A 1,484-nucleotide genomic window follows, 5' to 3' on the forward strand; every position below is an offset into this window, starting at 1 on the left:
AGATTCTTAAAAAATTATTCAAAAAATACTTTTAAAGAAATTTACTAAACACTAAAATCAACTTTTTCTACAAACATAAATTGATTTTGAGAGGGAAAAGTAATAACAAACTAAACAAAATAGGCGGCCAACCCGGCGCCATGGCGAGAAAAAAAAAAAAAAAGTGGGGAGAGAATTTTCAGTTCGAAATATCGAACTGCTTTTGGAGCGGGAAGCCTCTTCAACAAGAGTTTTTAGATCGTGGAATATTGAGGGGTTGTTCTTTTAGAGTGTAATTTGAGTGTAGTTTTTGAGTTGAATTTGAGTTATAACTTGAGTTGAAGTTGTAACTTGAATAAAGTTGAGTAAAATTGAATAAAATTAAAACTTAAAAGAACATGAACTTAAATAAAGTTGAAACTCGAGTTATCTTTTTTTGAGTTTTTTGGACAGAAGAACATGCCCCGAGTCTGCCAAGAAGTTGGCTTGAAGATGGAGGCTTACCAAATAGACCTATCCGCAAAGCAATTTTGAAGATTTTGATTCTGTGAGGCAATCAGACGGGGAGCGAAGGAAGAGGAAAAGGGAAACTGGTGGTGAAGAAGGGAGTGGCCCGAGTGGGAAGAAGCAAAGTAAACATAAGGAAGAGAGAAAGTATGGAAGTGGTTTGAGGACCTGCTCTTCGGGAAGTCTGCAGAACAAGCGGGATGGTCATGTCAAGGAGACGCGGGAGGCGGTTGCTGGTGGCGTTGCTGAGGTAGTAAGCCTGCACATTTGTAATCTCCATGTATTTTCAAATCTTCATTTGATAGAATGTATTGTAAAAATTGATTGTCGTTTCTCCGTGCCATTCTTTATGATTTGTGAAGTTGAATTCAGTGACACCAAGGTGTCGTGAATCTACATTTGTGTAACTTTCGATTTGTAATGTCGGAACTTGATGTCTCGTAACTCTTTAGTGAAAAAAGGATTTTTAGCATTTCGAGCTTGTATTGTAGTAACTGGTGGAAAACAAATTCAGCTCTTTCTTATGTCATTTTTTTTTTCTTTTTCTGTTTGTAATTGTGGTTGTAGATGTTATTTGGTCTATTGGTGATTGTTTTAGGGGCATTCTTGATTTTACTGATTTTAAATAGTCAGTTATCTAATGTTATTCATTCTAACTGTTTTGAGATGCTGGAGTCTGACCCCTTTTTTTTCAGCGTTTACCTCTTTTTTTTCCTTCTGCTCCATTTTTTAATGAAATTATGGAAGTTGATTAATATTACTTCGTTAAATAGTTGAAATAAACACCCAAAAAAAAAATTTAAAATTTTTAGCAGTTATTGAACTTTTATTGATTTATGATGCGCACCGATTTTTATGTATCCTAAAAGACCACTCGCCCATTAAGTTTCTTGTGAAAGCTTCTAAAACTTAACTATTGAGGCAGGATTGACAATTTGTTTTTGTTTTTTTGTTTTTTTTTTTGTTTTGTTTTTTTTGTTTTTTTTTTTTTTTTTTTT

This window comes from Morus notabilis, unplaced genomic scaffold (genome assembly GCF_000414095.1).
Source record: "Morus notabilis unplaced genomic scaffold, ASM41409v2 Scaffold281, whole genome shotgun sequence".
Classification (NCBI taxonomy): Eukaryota; Viridiplantae; Streptophyta; class Magnoliopsida; order Rosales; family Moraceae; genus Morus; species Morus notabilis.